Source organism: Trachypithecus francoisi, unplaced genomic scaffold (genome assembly GCF_009764315.1).
Source record: "Trachypithecus francoisi isolate TF-2019V2 unplaced genomic scaffold, Tfra_2.0 Lachesis_group21, whole genome shotgun sequence".
Classification (NCBI taxonomy): Eukaryota; Metazoa; Chordata; class Mammalia; order Primates; family Cercopithecidae; genus Trachypithecus; species Trachypithecus francoisi.
Genome location: NW_022681467.1, coordinates 981,586 through 1,002,053, shown reverse-complemented (window position 1 = coordinate 1,002,053; position 20,468 = coordinate 981,586). Strand labels below are relative to the sequence as shown.

Genomic DNA, 20,468 nt, shown 5'->3' with positions numbered 1-20,468 from the left:
GCGTTAATTAAACTCTTTATTTACTGCAATGGCATGGTCTCAGCAAATTGATTTTGTCTGTCTAATGGGCAGGAAGAACCCACTGGACAATTACATATACTTAACTTTATTAGAAACTGCCAAACTCTTCTTCAAAATGTGGTACTACTTACATTCCCACAAGCCAAGTATGAAAGTTCCAGTCGCTTCATACTTCACCATCACGTGTCATTGTCAGTATTCGTGAGTTTAAATTTTATATATATATAGCTCACTGCAGCCTCAACCTCTTAGGCTTAAGTGACCCTCCCACTTCAGCCTCCTGAGTAGCTGAGACTAAAGTTATGCACTACCATACCTGGCTAATTTTTTTAATTTTTAAAAATTTTGTTAGAGATGAAGTCTTGCTATGTTTCCTAGGCTGGTCTTGAACTTCTGTGCTCAAGCAATCATCCTGCCTCAGTCTCCCAAAGTGCTGCGATTACAGGCATGAGCCACTGCCCCCAGCTTGTTGTCAGTACTCTTCATTTCAATCATTTTAGTGTGAGGCGAGGGCTCATTTGCATTTCCCTCTTGCCTAACGATGTGGAGCCTCTGACCATCCATAGCTCTCCTCAGTGGAGTGTCTCCTCAAATCTTTTCCCATCTTTTTAAGTTAGACTGTTTGTTTTCTTATTATTGAGTTGTGAGAGTTCTTTATATACCTTCAGACACAATTCCTTTATCAGGTATGCAGGCCTTTATCAGTAAATATTTTCTCTCAGTGTGTGGGTTTTGATTTTCATAGTAATGTCTCTTAGAAAAACAAAAGGTTTTCATTTTTATCAAGTTCAGTTAATCATTTTCTTCTTTTATGAGTCATTTTTGGTATTCTAGCAACAACTTACTTTTCAAACCAAGGTCACAAAATTTTTTTCCTCATGTTTCTTCTGGAAGTTTTGTAGTTTTAGCTTCTGCATTTAGTTTATGATTCATTTTGAGTTAATTTTTGTGTATGGTGGAAGGTAATGTTTGAAGTTATTTTATGCATATGATTGTTCACTTGTTCCAGCACCATTTGAAAAGACTATCTTTTCCCTACTGGATTACCTTGGCACCTTTGTAAAAATCAATTAATCGCTGGGTGTGGTGGCTCATGCTTGTAATCCCAGCACTTTGGGAGGCTGAGGCAGGGGGGCCACCTGAGGTCAGGAGTTTGAGACCAGCCTGACCATCATGGAGAAACCCTGTCTCTACTAAAAATACAAATAATTAGCCGGGCTTGGTGGTGCATGCCTGTAATCCCAGTTACTCAGGAGGCTGAGGTAGGAGAATCGCTTGAACCTGGGAGGCGGAGGTTGTGGTGAGCCGAGATCATGCCATTGCACTCTAGCCTGGGCAACAAGAGTGAAACTCCATCTTAAAAAAAAAAAAAAAAAAATTAATCATATATGCGTAGTCTTTTTCTGGAAAATTTTGTTCCACTGATATATATGATGATCTGTGCCAATACTATACTGTTCTTATTTTTGTAGATTTGTAGTTGCTTATTGCTGAAAATAATTTTTTCATATAGAAGAGGTGGGTTTTAAAAACTGCTCTGCTCTGAATGTTAAGCACACTGAAGACATCACTGACTAGAAGAGATGAATGTAAAGCAGATGAGAAGCTTTTGAGTGGGGAATCTGTAGCCTGACTCCCCCTGCAACTCCCTGAGCAGAAACCAGGGGTACCCTAGCCTAGGGGGAGAAGGACTGTGGTACCCTGCCCCATGGCAAGAAGCTCTGTTTGGAGCAGTTCCTGGTGTGGCCATGGGCTTGGTGCTGGGGAAGACCCTGGAGAGCTGTGGTCTCTGCAGGATTTGAACCAAGGGGAAGAGATGCTCCATGTGCTTCTCCCTGCCATAAAATCGGTGGGAGATTAGAGTTTCCATGAGCTGCAAGGCAGAGTTTCACCTGCACATAGTCATAGAATGAGCCCTCTTGCTCTCAGCCTCTGGTGTTCATTTCCAAGACACTGGTTTGAGGCAGTGGACAGTAAATCAATAATTCATCTTGTTAAAACCTTGTGTAATTAGCTTGGGGTCTGTAGTGAGGAAGGAGATCCTTCTGGGCTGCTGATGCACTTGACTTGAATGACATCCCAGAGGAACACCTTTCAGTTCTTTTCAAGCCTTTTCTGAGGATCTAGAGCTTCCTGTGTGGGAGAGCACGTTGGGGCACTGAGCCTGGTCAGCGAATGGCACAACTGCAAGCTCAGTTGGCCAGACCTATGGACCAGCATGGCAATGGCTGTGGTTTCTACTCCAGGTGTAGACAGTCCTGCAGGAGAGCTGACGTTTGTCCTACTGAGCTCTGCTCTGCTGACTTGCAGGTGGTATTGTGGGCGCCAGTGTCAGTACTGGGAAAATAATCCAGGTATGTCCCATGGAGCAGGTTGATGCATGGAGCAAACTGCAGCAGACCTGCAGAAGAGGGGCCTGACTATTAGAAAAAAAAGCTAACAAACAGAAAACAACAACAACATCAACAAAAATACCATCCCCCCCCGAAAAAAACCCCATCAAAAGGTCATCAGCCTCAAAGATCAAAAGTAGATAAATCCACAAAGATGAGGAAAAACCAGCACAAAAATGCAGAAAATTCCAAATGCCAGAATGCCTCTTCTCCTCCAAATGATTGCAACACCTCTCCAGCAAGGGCACAGAATTGGACGTAGAATGAGATGGATGAATTGACAGAAGTAGGCTTCAGAAGGTGGGTAATAGCAAACTCCATTGAGTTAAAGGAGCATGTTCTAACCCAATACAAAGAAGCTAAGAATCTTGATAAAAGGTTACAGGAGCTGCTAACTAGAATAATCAGTGTAGAGAGAAACATTAATGACCTGATGGAGTTGAAAAACACAGCATGAGAACTTTGTGAAGCATACACAAGTATCAGTAGCCAAATTGATCAAACAGAAGAAAGGATATCAGAGTTTGAAGGCCTCTGAAATAAGGCATGCAGTCAAGATTAGAGCAAAAAGAATGAAAAGGAATGAACAAAACCTCTGAGAAATATGGGAATATGTAAAAAGACCGAACCTACAATTGATTGGAGTACATGAAAATGATGGGGAGAATGGAACCAAGTTGGAAAACATACTTCAGGATGTTATCCAGGAGAATTTACGCAACCTAGCAAGACAGGTCAACATTCAATTTCAGGAAATATGGAGACCGCCACTAAGATTCTCCTGGAGAAGAGCAACCCCAAGACACATAATTGTCAGATTCTTCAAGGTTGAAACAAAGGAAAAAATATTAAGGGCAGCCAAGCAGAAAGGTCAGGTCACCTACAAAGGCAAGTCCATCAGACTAACATGAGATCTCTCAGCGGAAACCCCACAAGCCAGAAAAGAGTGGGGGCCAATATTCAACATTCTTAAAGAAAAGAATTTTCAATCCAGAACTTCATATCCAGTCAAACTAAGCTTCATCAGCAAAGGAGAAATAAAATCCTTTTCAAACAAGCAAATCCTAAGGGATTTCATCAGCACCAGGCCTGCCTTGCAAGAGCTTCTGAAGGAAGCACTAAATATGTAAAGGAAAAACTGGTACCAGTCACTGGAAAAACACAAGAAAATATAAAGACCAATGACATATGAAGAAACTGCATCAACTAATGTGCAAAATAACTAGCTAGTATCATGATGACAGGATGAAATACACACATAACAATATTAACCTTAAATGTAAATGGGCTAAATGCCCCAATTAAAAGACACAGAGTAGCAAATTGGATAAAGAGTCAAGACCCATTGGTGTGTGTATTCAGGAGACCCATCTCAAGTGCAAAGACACACGTAGGTTGAAAAGAAAGGAATAGAGGAAAATTTACCAAGCAAATAAAAAGCAAAAAAAAAAAAAGGCAGGGGTTGCAATCCTAGTCTCTGATAAAACAGACTTTAAGCCAACAAAGATAAAAAATGACAAAGAAGGGCATTACATAATGCTAAAGGGATCAATTTGAGAAGAACTAACTATCCTAAACATATATGCACCCAATATAGGAGCACTCAGATTTATAAAACAAGTTCTTAGAGACCTACAAAGAGACTTAGACTCCTACACAATAATAGTGGGAGGCTTTAACACCCCACTGTCAATATTAGACAGATCAATGAGACAGAAAATTAACAAGGATATTCAGAATTTGAACTCAGCTCTGGATCAAGTGGACCTAATAGACATCTACAGAACTTTCCATCCCAAATCAACACAATATACATTCTTCTCAATGCCATATGGCACTTATTCTAAAATTGACCACATAATTGGAAGTAAAACATTCCTCAGCAAGTGCAAAAGAACTGAAATCATAACAGTCTCTCAGACCACAGTGCAATCAAATTAGAACTCAGAATTAAGAAACGCACTCAAAACCACACAACTACATGGAAATTGAACAACCTTGTCCTGAAAGACTCCTGGGGAAATAATGAAATTAAGGCAGAAATCAAGAAGTTCTTTGAAACCAGTGAGAACAAAGAGGCAACGTACCAACATCTCTGGGACACAGCTAAAGCAGCATTAAGAGGAAAATTTATAGCACTAAATGCCCACATCAGAAAGCTGGAAAGATCTCAAATTGACATCCTAACATCACAATTAAAAGAACTAGAAAAACAAGAGCAAACAGTTTAACCCCAAAGCTAGCAGAAGACAAATAACTAAGATCAGAGTAGAACTGAAAGAGATAGAGACAGGAAAAACCCTTCAAAAATCAATGAATATAGTAGTTTTTTTTTTTAAATTAACAAAATAGACCACTAGCTAAACTAATAAAGAAGAAAAAAGAGAAGAATCAAATAGATACAATAAAAAATGATAAAAGGGATGTCTCCACTGACCCCACAGAAATACAAACTACCACCAGAGAATACTGTAAACACCTCTACACAAATAAACTAGAAAATCTAGAAGAAACAGATGAATTCCTGGACACAAACACCCTCCCAAGACTAACACAGGAAGAGGCTGAATCCCTGAATAGACCAATAACAAGTTCTGAAATTGAGGGACTAATTAATAGCCTACTAACCACAAAAAGCCCAGGACCAGACGAATTCACAGTCAAATTCTACACAAAGAGGCACAAAGAGGAGCTGGTACCATTTCTTCTGAAATGATTCTAAACAACTGAAAAGGAGGGGACTCCTCCATAACTCATTTTATGAGTTATTAAAACCTGATAGAGACAGAACAAAAACCTGATAGAGACAGAACAAAAAAAGAATTACCAAAACCTGATAGAGACAGAACAAAAACCTGATAGAGACAGAACAAAAAAAGAAAACTTCGGGCCAATATCCCTGATAAACATCAATGTGAAAATCCTCAATAAAATACTGGCAAACCAAATCCAGCAGCACATCAAAAAGCTTATGCATCATGATCAAGTTGGCTTCATCCCTGGGATGCAAGGCTGGTTCAATATATGCAAATCAATAAACGTAATCCATCACATGAACAGAACTATTGACAAAAACCACATGAATCCCTCAATAGATGCAGAAAAGGCCTTTGACAAAATTCAACAGCCTTTCATGCTAAAAACTCTCAATAAACTAGGTTTTGATGGAACATATTTCAAAATAATAAGAGCTATTTATGACAAATCCATAATCTTAGTGAATGGGCAAAAGCTGTATGCATTCCCTTTGAAAGCTGGCGCAAGGCAAGGATGCCTTCTCTCACCACTCCTATTTAATATAGTATTGGAAGTTCTGGCCAGGGCAATCAAGCAAGAGAAGAAATAAACGGTATTAAAGTAGGAAGAGAGGAAGTCAAATGGTCTCTGTTTGCAGATGATGTGATTCTATATTTAGAAAACCCTATCATCTCTGCCCCAAAACTCTTTAAGCTGATAAGCAACTTCAGCAAAGTCTCAGGATACAAAATCAACGAGCAAAAATCACAAGCATTCCTATATACCAAAAATTGACAAGCAGAGAGCCAAATCATGTATGAACTTCCATTCACAATTGCTACGAAGAGAATAAAATGCCTGGGAATACAGCTAACAAGATACATGAAGGACCTCTTCAAGAACTACAAACCACTGCTCAAGGAAATAAGAGAAGACACAAACAAATGGAAAAGCATTCCATCCTCATGAATAGGAAGAATCAACATTGTGAAAATGGTCATATTGCCCAAAGTAATTTATAGATTCAATGCTAATCCATCAAACTTCCACTGGCATTCTTTGCAGAATTAGATAAAAACTACTTTAAATTTCATATGGAACCAAAAAAAGAGCTTATATAACCAAGACAATCCTAAGCAAAAATAACAAAGCTGGAGGCATCACAGTACCTGACTTCAAGCTATACTACAAGGCTATGGTAACCAAAACAGCGTGTTACTGGTACCAAAACAGACATATATACCAATGGAACAGAACGAAGACCTCAGAAATAATACCACACATCTACAACCATCTGATCTTTGACAAACTTGACAAAAACAAGCAATGGGGAAAAGGATTCCGTATTTAATAAATGATGCTGGGAAAACTGGCTAGTTATATGCAGAAAACTGAAACTGGACCCCTTCCTTATACTTTATATAAAAATTAACTCAAGATAGATTAAAGACTTAAATGTAAAACCCAAAACCATAAAAACCCTAGAATAAAACCTGGGCAATACTATTCAGGACATAGGCATGGACAAAGACTTCATGACAAAAATGCCAAAAGCAACTGCAACAAAAGCCAAAATTGACAAATGAGATCTAAATAAACTAAAGAGCTTTTGCATAGCAAAAGAAACTGTCATCAAAATGAACAGACAGCCTACAGAATGGGAGAAAAGTTTTGCAATCTACCCATCTGACAAAGGTCTAATATCCAGAATCTACAAGGAGCTTAAACAAATTTACAAGAAAAAACAAACAACTCCATCAAAAAATGGGCAATGGATATGAACAGACACTCTCAAAAGAAGACATTTTATGCAGCCAAAAAACATATGAAAAAAATCTCCAGTCACTAATCATCAGAGAAATGCAAATCAAAACCACAATGAGATATCTATCATCTCACACCAGTCAGAATGGTGATTATGAAAAAGTCAAGAAACAATACATGCTGGTGAGGTTATGGAGAAATAGGAACGCTTTTACACTGTTGGTGGGAATGTAAATTAGTTCAACCATTGTGGAAAACAGTGTGGCGACTCCTCAGGGATCTAGAACCAGAAATAACATTTGACTCAGTTGTTATGCCCAGACCGTTTATTCCCCGAAGAAGACCACCAGAGTCCAGAGTCAAAGCCAAGCGGCAAGGATCTTTAATGCAAGTTCGAACTTGGTCCCTCCCTTCTACAACATACAAGAGGGCCTCAAACAATGCGTGCGCTTGCTTTTTTTTTTTTTTTTTTTTTTTTTTTTTTTTTTTTTTTTTTTTTTGAGACGGAGTCTTGCTCTGCCGCCCAGGCTGGAGTGCAGTGGCGGCTCTCAGCTCACTGCAAGCTCTGCCTCCGGGTTCACGCCATTCTCCTGTCTCAGCCTCCCGAGTAGCTGGGACTACAGGCGCCCGCCTCGTCACCCGGCTAGTTTTTTTTTGTATTTTGTAGTAGAGACGGGGTTTCACCGTATTAGCCAGGATGGTCTCGATCTCATGACCTCGTGATCCGCCCGTCTCGGCCTCCCAAAGTGCTGGGATTACAGGCTTGAGCCACCGCGCCCGGCCGCGCTTGCTTTTTATAGCTCGAGGTAAACAGGACTTGTCAGGTTACAGAGGAACAAGGCATTTCTCTAGGCTACAGCATTACAATTGGTTTACACGTTAATGTTAAGTTACGCTTTTAGCAGCCTTCTTATCGGTTCCTGCGCTTTTACAAACGGTTGTAACCTTATTGGAGCTTCCCCAGGTGTTGTTTTTCTTAATGTGTTTGTCCTTACAATGTCTGGAGTCTATAGATAAGCTTAATCAGTTAGGTCTGGGGTCGATCTTTAACTAGGCTCAGGGCACAGCCCGGGCTGTCAGGGCACCGCCCGGGCTGTTTGCCTGTGGACTTCATTTCTGCCTCTTAGTCTCTTCATTTGATCTCTTTCACAGTAATCCCATTACTGGGTTTATACCCAAAGCAATATAAATCATTCTACTATAAAGAGACATGCACACATATGTTTATTGCAGCACTATTCACAATAGCAAAGACATGGAACCAATGCAAGTGCCCATTAATGACTGACTGGATAAAGAAAATGTGTTACATATACATCATGGAATACTATCTAGCCAACAAAAAAGAATGAGATCTTGGGAGGCCAAGGCAGGCGGCTCGCGAGGTCAGGAGATCAAGACCATCCTGGCTAACACAGTGAAACCCTCTCTCTACTAAAAATACAAAAAATTAGCCTGGTGTGGTGGGGGGCGCCTGTAGTCCCAGCTACTTGGGAGGCTGAGGCAGGAGAATGGCGTGAACCCTGGAGGTGAAGCTTGCGTGAGTGGAGATCACGTCACTGCACACCAGCCTGGGTGACAGAGTGAGACTCTGTCTCAAAAAACAAACTAAAACAAAACAAAACAAAAATGAGATCATGTCCTTTGCTGGGACATGGATGAAGCTGGAAGCCATGGTCCTCAGCAAACACACACAGGAACAGAAAACCAAATACCACATATTCTCACTCATAAGTGGGAGTTGAACAGTGAGAACACATGGACACAGGGAGGGGAAGAACACACACCAGAGCTTGTCGGGGTGGCGGGCAAGGGAAGGGACAGCATTAGGACAAATACCTAATGCATGCGGGGCTTAAAACCTAGATGACAGTTGATAGGTGCAGCAAACCACCATGACACATGTATACCTATGTAACAAACCTGCACGTTCTGCACATGTATCCCGGAACTTAAAGTAAAATAAATAAATAAATAAATATAAAATATAAAAAGGAGAAGCTATTAAGAAAGAAGATTTGATTCTACAAACATTCAAATCTCTGCCCATCAAATCTTAAGAAAAATTGAAAGGCAAATGGCAAGTCAGAAAAAACATTTGCAATGGGGGGCGATGATTAGATGTCTTGTGATTCTGATTTGCTCCAGAGAGTCCTGGTTTATGCCTGTTTTTGTGCATAATTATTGACTGTAACATTTCTACTCTCAAATGTCCTGATTTAGACAATAAATTACACTATTATCCTAAAAATTGTTAATATCTTCTTAATATCTGTAGTATATAGAGTGGCAGGAGGCTGTTGAAACTAAAACAGGTGAGAACCAGGATAGAAAATGCAATAAAGCCACACACAGGTAATGCATGCATACAGATTCAAACAAAGGGTCAGTTCATATCGAAAAATATTTATTGTTGATAAAAAAGTAGAGGCCACAATAATGTGATATTTTAAAATTAACAATTGCAAAGCTCCATAAACAAGTACACACACACACATACACAAACATATACACGTGCACATACATGCACACAGACACACACACATAATACACACATATATACACACATACACAGACACATATATCCACATGCACATACACATACAGGCATACATATATACACACATGCACATACACAGACACACACATAATACATATATACACACATACACAGACACATATACACACATGCACATAAACATACAGGCACACATATATACACACATGCACACACACACACAGACACACATAGTGTTATACAGATTTGAAGCATTTCCTACTCTCCTGGATGTAACAACTTGGAAGACCCCTCCTGGGGGCAATTTTGCAACTTGCATGAGAAAGTTTTCCACTTCAAGTAATGTGCCTTCAGGAAATATCTAATGGTGAGCAGAATGACTCGGCTATTGTAGTTGTCATTGCAGCCTTGTTTATAGCACACGTGAAAGAAGGGCAGTGTCCCAAAAAGAGGAACTGGCTACATTGTTATTAGCTGGTGGTGATGAGGTCTGGCAAACTCAGCATAAATGGTGTCTGTGGTCTCTGCCACTCTTTCATGAGGGAGCGAATAGGAAAAACACACTACTTTCTGCAGTACTCCACTATTATTCTCGATTCTTCACTTCTGACACCAGATGTATGGGCTTTCTCGACCAATTCTCCAGTACCAGCTGGTATTCTCCAATTTTACTCACTTCTGAAACCAACCCGAGTCAGGGCAGATCCCCCAGGTTAAGGGCTCATTTTCACAATGCCACCCCCACCTCAGGTGCCAGTTGCAGGGAGGGTGGTGGCAGGAAAACGTGACACTGTCTGGATGACCTGAGAAGCACCCTCTATGAATCTGTTTTCCTCCCTGTGCCTCACCTCACCTGGGTTTCCGCCCCTACTCCTGCGGAGGGCCACTGACGCTGCGTATCTCTCAGGCTGCGCTCACCTGGGTTTCCGCCCCTACTCCTGCGGAGGGCCACTGACGCTGCGTATCTCTCAGGCTGCGCTCACCTGGGTTTCCGCCCCTACTCCTGCGGAGGGCCACTGACGCTGCGCATCTCTCAGGCTGTGCTCTCCTGGGTTTCCGCCCCTACTCCTGCGGAGGGCCACTGACGCTGCGCATCTCTCAGAATGTGCTGCGGCTGTCAGCTGGCCCTGCCTCTGTTACAGGTCTCCATTCTGTGGCGAGGTTTAATGGCTTAGTGTCCCAGGGCCCTGCCCTGCCGGGAATGGTGCAGGGACTCCTTCCACCTCCTCTTCTTATCACAGAAGTGTCTGCTCCTGCTGTGTCTTCTTCGCTGCTCAGCAGAAACAGGCTTTTCACATTTCTGTGCTTCACAGAGTCATGTGTGAACTTGTGGAGATGTAGAAACGATGAAGAAATTGAAGTCCTGTGATTCAAATAAGGAGGGACACCTCCCTGCATGGGAAGGAGGAGCAGAGGCCCTGTCACGCACCGGGCAACCAGGGAAGGCGAGGCTGGATTCCCAGCTCTGTCCCTCCTGACTTTACACTGTAACTGCCCAGGGGGTTCACCTTGTCTGCTGCCCAGACAGAGCCGATTTATCAAGACAGGGGAATTGCAATAGAGAAAGAGTAATTCACACAGAGCTGGCTACGTGGGAGACAGGAATTTTATTATTACTCAGATCAGTCCCCCTGAGCATTTGGGGATCAGAGTTTTTAAGGACACCTTGGTGGGTGTGAGGAAGCCAGTGGGCCAGGAGTGCTGATTGGTTAGGTAGGACATGAAATCACAGGTAACTGAAGCTGTCGTCTTGCGCTGAGTCAGTTCCTGGGTGGGGGCCACAAGATCAGATGCCCAGATGGGCATCTTTTTTCTTTCTTTTTTTAATAAATAAACCCTACTCATTTATTCAAAATTAGCCAATATCAGTAATAACTCTGTTAATTTACAGAATACGGTTACATATACACACAGTCTTTTCATTTATAAATTTAAAAATATTTACAGGATGCAAGGTATTACCTTCGGCATAGTAGAAAACTTACATTTGAAAGAAATGTGTCACTTGTCAAGTACATCAGCATCAAGTTGAGGAAGTAAAATATGTCACAACATAGCATATAAGTTAACAGTAAAGGTTTATGATTATTTGGAAGAGAATAAAGAGAAGGGTTCCTAGGAGGGGTTGCCATGATCTCTTTTCTAATGATCATCCTTCCTTCTCATTTGTTAATTGACACAAGTTAATGCCCAATCACAAGAATGGTTCCCAAGGCTAAGTTGATTTATATATATATATATATATATGCATTTATATATTATATATATAAATATATATATATATATTTTAAAAACCATAATTTTAACTTTTAAATTCAGGTGGTATGTGTGCAGGTTTGTTACTGGGAATGGTGCATGATCCTGAGGTTTGGGGTGTGATTGATTCCGTCACCCAGGTACTGAGCATAGTATCCAAAAGCTAGTTTTTCAATTCTTGCTCCCCTAATTCCCTCCCTCCTCCGTCAGTCCCCAGTGTTTATTGTTGCCATCTTTATGTCCATGGGTACCCAATGTTTAGCTCCCATTTATAAGTGAGAACATGTGGTATTTGTTTTCTCTTCTTGCACTAATTCACTTGGAATAATGGCCTCTAGCTGCATCCCTGTTGCTGCCAAGGACAAAATTTTGTTCATTTTTTTATGACTGTGTAGTATTCTATGGTGTATATGTATCACATTTTATTTATTCAGTTCACTATTGATGGACATCTGGGTGGATTCCATGTCTTTGCTTTTGTGAATAGTGCTGGGATGAACATGTGAATCCATCTGTCTTTTTGGTAGAATGATTTGTTTTCTTTTAGATATATACTCAGTAATGGGATTGCTGAGTCGAACAGTAGTTGGGTTTCCTGTTCTTTAAGAAATCCCCACTTGCTTTTCACAGGGGCTGAACTAATTTACATTCCCACCAACAGCATATAGGCACTCCCTTTTCTCCACAACCTCACCAGCATCTTTTGTTTTTTGACTTGTTAATAATAGCCATTCTCACTGGTGTGAGATGGTATCTCACTGTGATTTTAATTTATTAATTCTTGTATTTTGATTCTTGGAGAAAATAAACAATAGACACAAAAATGTAGGTAGATGGAACTTTAATATTAATAAAACCGGGGATCCTCCATCCCCCACTAAGCCAACCCCAACTAACAAACACACTTACTCGTAAACAAAACCAGCAGGACAATTTCTCCAGCAGAGCCTCATTTTTGCTTCTCCCTGCTAGACTCATGCAAGATCATGACAATGCAGAGAGCTCCATGTACTCCGGGAAGCTCTGGGGCCAGGCAGCATTAGGTGATTGGGATCACTTGTGAGTCCGCGAGTGGCTCGCCTTGGCCTCCTGTGTGATTTCAAAAGAGAAAAATCAACAATTGTTTCTGTGGTCCCAGGAACCAGGGCTGAGTGCCTAACAAGCAGGATTTTATTATTAACTTTTGATTCTGCACATGTTTCAGGTCATCTCATTCCAGCAAGGCCAGTGAGAGACACATTTCCAAAGAAAAAGAGGAATGTGTCTGGGGTGAGGATAGAATAATAGATGGGGAGGCCATGGATGGAGTCCCACATGCCTGGAGTTTATGTGGCAGAAATAAACCGCTGGGAAGATCATCTGGCTCAGGCATTTCTACATGTTCCCTGGGTCCTAATACTTTACGGAAGTGCCAAAGGAGAGGCCAAGGGTGATGGGTTGGGGTGGATCTGGGGAGAGTTTGCACTGGCCCCCAAGCATGTCCCAACTAGAGCATTCACTGCAGGCAGTTTACATAGGAAATATTTCTGTTTTATGATTTCTAGGTCTATTACAATAGATAAGCTACGTTGACATTTGTATTTGCTGGGTTGGACTGAAAACAGTTTTCTGTTAAGTACCTTAGAGCTCATTGAATCTTCTCACTTAACAGCTCAGGAACAGGGGCAAAAAGAGGCCCAGCCAGATCACTGTGGGTTCTCCAGGGAGCCGATAACCTGGGCCTCATCAACACTAGTCCTGGCTTTTCTCTACTAAACCAATTATTTGATTGAAACATGGTCAGTTCCCTTGAAGTGGGAGGTCAGACCCCTGTACCTGCTGCAGGATGACCGGCAAGAGTGGTCTGAGTGGGCGTTGAGTCTGGTGCTCCTGGGCCCTGGGGCTTAGCCATGTTACGTGGCCCAGGGCTGTGTCTCTCAAGACTCTTCCTGACTAGAGTTTTGTCTTTTTCCTAAACTTCCCCTAAATCAAATTCTGCTTTATATCTCTCTTTTTGAACTTTTTGCCTTTATTTATCCCCAACCCTTGAAATACCTGCTCTGCTTTTTCCACGTGGTCCTAAAGCTGGCATCATTATCATCAGTGTGCTCTGTACATTGCTCAGGTCAGGAATATGGTCCATATACTTGTTAGATGTTTTTGCTGTGGGAGATGGCATCCTAATTGAAGCCAGTGAAATAAAACACAGGCTTTATTATAAGAATCCTGGAATGTATTACAGAATCCAAGTGTGGGAATGTGGCTAGGCTTTCAACTAAATGAATCAAAACTGGAAACTGAAACGGAAATGCCATTGGCTCCCTTTCTCTGTGTGTGTCTTCTCATTCTATTTTAATGTTGGCTCTGTTCTTCAGCCTCACCGAAGCCAGTTTTCTCCATGTGGCAGGAAACCTGTCCACTGAGTGCTGCACGTGTTACCTCTTGTGGCTTCGGTCTCCCAAAGAACCCGACAATGCCTGGGGCAGGGCTGTTGGCCCACCATGGTCCTGTGCACACATGCACACACCATGGATGGAGGGGCAAGTTGGTGGTACAGGGAAGGTTTCAGGGGAGGCCAGTGCGGGGAACATACAACTAGATAGCCATCTTGTAAGGTCATCCAGCGTTCTCCACCTTGGCTCCTGGATGTCCTCACACACAGAATCACAGAGAAGAATATGTCAAAGAGGCATTCTAAAACCTTCAGTAGCCAAAGGTCCCTGGTAGGGCCCATTCACCTGACCAGGCCTCAGGCAGATGGTTGGCAATGGGGCAGTGGCTGTAGATGAAAAGATGGGGCATTACCCAAGGCAATGCCCTTGTGCAGAGCCAGGCTACTTCAGGAAGACAACCAGAGTCCATGTGGTATGAATCACCCTCTACCTCCTTCTGGAATCCAGGACAGGAGACATTCTAGGAGGTTCCAAGCACAGAGATATCTCCCTCAGCTATGTTTATGTGTTTCCTGGGATGCTGCACAGAGAGATGCTTCCTTGCCCATTGGAAAGGCTGCCAACATTGATGTTCTTCCTTTGTGATATTTTTGCGACTGCTGTGCAAAAATAAAATACCATTTTTTCAATGATTCTAAGACATACACATTTAGAAAAACACATCTTAACTTCTCCAAGATTGGAGTACATTGCAGAATTCATGGCATGTCACAGCTCTCCTGCCAGAAGATTTCTGTTGTTTGCAGTATATAAAGCAGTGGTCTTATATCAACGGTGCCTTAAATTCAATGAAGCGTGATAGTTGCAGAGGCAGATTTCCTTGAAAACAATGACAGCGCGTAATGGTAGAATGCACCAACCTGTCAACCTTAGATCATGAGATTCAGAAATCATGATTAAGTGCTGAGTTCATTTGAGCAGGAAGCTTAAGGTTAGCCACCTGGGAAACAGAGACTCCAAAGCAACAGGGTCAATGCTTCACAAGTTGGGAGTTAGGGCTTCACTTACATAGACAGAGACAGAGAAGTTTAGGGGATTCCAGCATCTTCCATGCAAGGCTTGTGCATGTGTTGTAGTGATTTGATCAGTGGCAGCTTGCTACATTCTAAGGAATATTGCTTTAACATTCCATGAGCAGGGTTGACCATCTGAGGGAGTCTTAGCTCTGGCACTACAAGGTCTTTCCAAATCACTTACAGGAAAAAGCCAGAGTCACAGCTGCGTGCTGCGTGACTCAGGCCACAAAGCCACATTCCTGTCAGGGATCAGAATAATCTAAAGTTCCAACAACTTTAGGTTTTAATTATTTAATTTCACAAACCTGATGGATAAGCAAAGGAAAGTCTCATCCTCTTGGCAGCAAGGGTGGGTTTTATGGCTGAGCCAAATGGGTTTCCGAACTGTAGGAGAATCTGCCAGAAGAGGGAACGCACGCTTGTCTCTGGGAACCTTAACATTAGGAAATAAGGGAGCTTTAAACAGCAGATGGGCTACATGTGAAGAGGAGTTCCTTTCTGTTGTTTTACTAAATACTGGAATCAGTTTTAAATCACTTTTAAAAAGCGACTGTGTAGTTCTATTTTAAAGTGACTTCTAAAGGGAAGGCAGGTCCCCATTGTCTGGGATGAGATGAGGAACTTCTGCCTAACAATAGGAGGTAGATTAGTTGACCCTCAATCAGAGTGACTTGGGTGCAAATTAACTAAAAATGTTAATTCAAGTTGGCTTAAATGTGAAAATAATTTATTGTCTCACATGGAAAGAAGCCAGTAGTCCAGATTCCAGAAATTGTCATTAAACTGTTGACTTTCCTCTTGCTTTTCCCAGTTAGTCCTAATTAAAACTATCTTAATTTTTCTTAAGTTAAAACAAAAGAAAAGCCACTCTGTCTTTTGTCTGGAAGGGAAGTGATTACATTAACCTCTCCTTGCCCTGAGGCTTGACTGTGCTGCCAAGGACCCGAGTCTCTCTGACCTGCACTTGAGTGATGGGCTCTTGGCTCCAGGCAGACCCTTCCTGGGCTGCAGATGTCAATGTCCGTGCATGGCAACCACCAGAGAAAGAGAAGGAATGCTCATTCCCAGTTGATAGGGCTTGCATCTATGTCCCCACACAAATCTCCTGTCATATTGTAATCCCCAGTGTTGGAGGTGGGTCTGGTGGGAGGTGACTGGAGCACGTGGGCAAATTTCCCTCTCTGTGCTGCTTCTCGTGATGGTGAGTGAGGGCTCGTGAGATCTGGTTGTTTAAAGTGTGTGGCACCCCGCCACTCCCCACCTTCTGCTCTGGTCATGTAAGACATGCTTGCTTCTCCTTTGCCTTGTGACATGATTGAAAGTTTCCTGAGCCCTCCCAGAAGCCCCCTGTACAGCCTGCAGAAATGTGAGCCAATTAAATCTTTATAAATTACCCACTCTCAGGTATTTCTTTATAGCAATGTGAGGATGGATTAATACACCAGTGTTAACATTTTAGGAGCAAGAGACCATTCCCAGACTCTCAGCAGACTTTCTCTTCTGTCTCATTAGTTAGAAACAGGCTAAATCGAGGGGAATGGGATCACAAGGTCTATGTGGTCCATCAGAAGTTACCTCTGCAGCTGAGGATGAAGTGGGGACCCAAATAAAATCATGGCTCTGTTAACAAGGAAGAAGCTTCCTTTGCTGCATGGACTTTCCAAGGTCATTTGCAGAGCTAAGGGATTCTGAGTACCCTGTGCTTGTTGCAGTTTACAGTACTGAAGTTGGCATGTGGTGTCTGGGTGGGTGGTGTATAGGTTCCTGGTGTGTAGGCACCTGGTTTTAGACAGGTGGTTTTAGGCACATGGAGGGTAGACACATGGTGGGTAGGTACGTGGTGGGTAGGTATGTGGCTGGTAGGCATGTGGGGTTTGGGTATGTGGTGGGTAGTCACTGAAAGAGATCAAATGAAGAGACTAAGAGGCAGAAATGAAGTCCACAGGCAAACAGCCCGGGCGGTGCCCTGACAGCCCGGGCGGTGCCCTGAGCCTAGTTAAAGATCGACCCCGGACCTAACCGATTAAGGTTATCTATAGACTCCAGACATTGTAAGGACAAACGTTGTGAAAGTCTCTGTCCTGCTCTAATTACCAGTGTCTGCCACATATCTTAGTCCTGGGCCCAGTACAAACAATCCTCTATTTTGTCCCAACTTCCTGAGCCCCATATGCCTGCCCGACACAAACACATTAAGAAAAACAACACCTGGGGAAGCTCCAATAAGGTTACAACCGTTTGTAAAAGCGCAGGAACCGATAAGAAGGCTGCTAAAAGCATAACTTAACATTAACATGTAAACCAATTGTAATGCTGTAGCCTAGAGAAATGCCTTGTTCCTCTGTAACCTGACAAGTCCTGTTTACCTCGAGCTATAAAAAGCAAGCGCACTCATTGTTCCAGGCCCTCTTGTATGTTGTAGAACGGAGGGACCAAGTTCGAACTTGCATTAAAGATCCTTGCCGCTTGGCTTTGACTCTGGACTCTGGTGGTCTTCTTCGGGGAACAAACGGTCTGGGCATAACAGTCACATGTTGGGTGGGTATGTAGAAGGTAGGCACGTGGAGGGTGGGTATGTGGAGGGTAGGCACGTGGAGGGTGGATATGTGGAGGGTAGGCATGTGGAGGGTGGGTGTGTGGAGGGTAGGCACGTGGAGGGTGGGTATGTGGAGGGTAGGCACGTGGAGGGTGGGTATTTGGAGGGTAGGGACGTGGAGGGTGGGTGTGTGGTGGGTAGGCACGTGGAGGGTGGGTGTGTGGAGGGTAGGCACGTGGAGGGTGGGTATGTGGAGGGTAGGCACATGGAGGGTGGGTGTGTGGAGGGTAGGCACGTAGCTGGTGGGTATGTGGTGGGTAGGCACGTGGAGGGTGGGTATGTGGAGGGTAGACACGTGGAGGGTGGGTGTGTGGAGGGTAGGCACGTGGAGGGTGGGTGTGTGGCGGGTAGGCACGTGGAGGGTGGGTATGTGGCGGGTAGGCACGTAGCGGGTGGGTATGTGGTGGGTAGGCACGTGGAGGGTGGGTTTGTGGAGGGTAGACACGTGGAGGGTGGGTGTGTGGAGGGTAGGCACGTGGAGGGTGGGTGTGTGGCGGGTAGGCACGTGGAGGGTGGGTGTGTGGCGGGTAGGCACGTGAAGGTTGGGTGTGTGGCGGGTAGGCACGTGGAGGGTGGGTATGTGGACAATAGGCACGTGGAGGGTGGGTGTGTGGAGGGTAGGCACATGGAGGGTGGGTGTGTGGAGGGTAGGCACGTGAAGGGTGGGTGTGTGGCGGGTAGGCACGTGGCGGGTGGGTGTGTGGTGGGTAGTCACGTGATAGGTGGGTATGTGGTGGGTAGGGACGTGATAGGTGGATATGTGGAGGGTAGGCACGTGGAGGGTGGGTATGTGGTGGGTAGGGACGTGCAGGGTGGGTGTGTGGATGGTAGGCACATGGAGGGTGGGTGTGTGTGGTGGGTAGGGACGTAGAGGGTGGGTGTGTGGCGGGTAGCCACGTGGAGGGTAGGCACGTGGAGGGTAGGCACGTGGAGGGTGAGTGTGTGGCGGGTAGGCATGTAGCGGGTGGGTATGTGGTGGGTAGGCACGTGGAGGGTGGTTGTGTGGTGGGTATACACGTGGAGGGTGGGTGTGTGCAGAGTAGGCACGTGGAGGGTGGGTGTGTGGAGGGTAGGCACGTGGAGGGTGGGTGTGTGGAGGATAGGCACGTGGAGGGTGGGTGTGTGGAGGATAGGCACGTGAAGGGTGTGTGTGTGTCGGGTAGGCACGTGGCGGGTGGGTGTGTGGTGGGTAGTCACGTGATAGGTGGGTATGTGGTGGGTAGGGACGTGATAGGTGGATATGTGGTGGGTAGGACGTGGAGGGTGGGTGTGTGGATGGTAGGCACGTGGAGGGTGGTTGTGTGGTGGGTAGGCACGTGGAGGGTTGGTGTGTGGAGGGTAGGCACGTGGAGGGTGGGTGTGTGGAGGGTAGGCACGTGGAGGGTGGGTATGCGGTGGGTAGTCACGTGACAGGTGGGTATGCGGTGGTGAGGCACGTGGAGGGTGGATATGGGGTGGGTAGGCACGTGGAGGGTGGGTATGCGGAGGGTGGACACATGGAGGGTGGGTATGCGATGGGTAGTCATGTGACAGGTGGGTATGCGGTGGTTAGGCACGTGGAGGGTGGGTATGCGGTGGGTAGCCACGTGGAGGGTGGGTATCCGGAGGGTGGACACATGGAGGGTGGGTATGCGGAGGGTAGGCGTGTGGAGGTTAGACACACGGTGTGTAGGCACATGGTGAGTAGGTATGTGGTATGTAGGTGTAGAGGGTAGACACCTGGCATATAGGCACGTGGCATGCACTATGCTGGACAAGACATGCCCCTGTTCTAACCCCTTGGCCATTTGAGCCCAGCTGGACAAAAACAAAGGGCCAATCACAGAGAAAGCCACCTGTCAGGGAAAAGTTAATGCAATCATTTATCATCCTGGAAAATTGCTCAGGGGACATTTTGTCCATATCTTAAGACAACTTAGAATAGATTAATTGGAGGGGAGCTCAGTGGACGTTTCTGGAGAATAATGCTGGAGAACATGTGTCCGCTGAGCCAGGAGACGTCATGATCTCGCTCAGGGAGCAGGCAGAGGTCCCAGGTGGAGAGGCCTGGGTGTGGCCATGATTACCTGCCTCCCTGCCCAGCCTAGAGGTGATCATAGTTTCAGGTGAGCCACGCAAAATCACCAATATTGTCCCATCCCATCTTAGACTTACAAAAGTGGCAGTTTTACGTGGTTCAACTTAACATTTAGTGAAGAAGTGGGGAGAGAGGAACAACTCCAATGGAAATGAATGCTAAATATTTCAAAATGTTTTGTGTTACAATGAATCCAGCCAGGAGGAATACTGCTTCCAAAAAAGGGCTTCCTAACCCCATCTCCTGCCCTCCCTGCCCCTTTTCCTACCTCTGTTCAACCCTCCCAACCTCTCTCTTGTCTCACTGGATTGTGATGAAGGAGCAGGTCCCCGAGCCAGCAGTTTGGACAGTGGCCTCTGGATTCCTCAACTCCTTGGCCATGGCGGAGGCAGATGTTCACACCGGGCCAGCTCTGTGCATCTTCCTGGGCTGTTCCTGGAGGGAGGAGTGACCAGCTTATGTCAGCCCCTCCAGCCCTTCCAGAAACTTGGCCATTGCTGAATTCCCTGTATCAAACCCTTTCTGCTCAAATGAACTGGTGAGATTTCTGATACTGATCAGGTGCATCTGATCCTGACTGGCAAACAAGAACAGAAGGGTAAATGAATTTTCCATCTTCTTCTTTCCTTAAGGACAAGCTTCACTGGTCATAGATTTCT

General features: G+C 44.3%; 1 long non-coding RNA gene across 1 annotated transcript in view; it reads left to right on the top strand.

Annotated features, from left to right (window-relative positions):
• The window catches only part of LOC117068339, a 48,806-nt gene that overhangs the window by 13,688 nt on the left and 14,650 nt on the right, over positions 1 to 20,468 (top strand). Inside the window, exon 6 of the long non-coding RNA XR_004431072.1 lies at positions 20,129 to 20,407. This is a non-coding gene — a long non-coding RNA (uncharacterized LOC117068339). The remainder of the gene's footprint in view (positions 1 to 20,128; positions 20,408 to 20,468) is intronic.